Source organism: Octopus bimaculoides, unplaced genomic scaffold, assembly GCF_001194135.2.
Source record: "Octopus bimaculoides isolate UCB-OBI-ISO-001 unplaced genomic scaffold, ASM119413v2 Scaffold_31975, whole genome shotgun sequence".
Taxonomy (NCBI): domain Eukaryota; kingdom Metazoa; phylum Mollusca; class Cephalopoda; order Octopoda; family Octopodidae; genus Octopus; species Octopus bimaculoides.
The window spans coordinates 1-290 of NW_026389723.1; the positions used below are offsets into that span (position 1 = coordinate 1).

General features: G+C 45.9%; 1 non-coding gene across 1 annotated transcript; it reads right to left on the minus strand.

The window, feature by feature from the left end:
• Window positions 1-154: 154 nt before the first annotated feature.
• On the minus strand, window positions 155-227 carry Trnaa-ugc (transfer RNA alanine (anticodon UGC)). The gene has a single exon. It is a non-coding gene; the product is annotated as a tRNA-Ala (tRNA).
• Window positions 228-290: the final 63 nt, after the last annotated feature.

Genomic DNA, 290 nt, shown 5'->3' on the forward strand with positions numbered 1-290 from the left:
TCCGGGTATCGATCTCGGTACCTCTCGCATGCAAAGTGAGCGATCTACCAGCTGAGCTAATTCCCCAACCTTGGAGAAAAAGCTCGCCGATTTTCACTTTAAAATAAGTGAGCCGAACCAAGAGAGAGAGAGAAAAAGAAAAAATGCAAATGTCTGGAGAATCCGGGTATCGATCCCGGTACCTCTCGCATGCAAAGCGAGCGCTCTACCAACTGAGGTAAATCCCCAATACTCGAAAACAACTAGCTGATTTTCACTTTAGTATAATTGAGCTGAACCGAGAGAGAGAG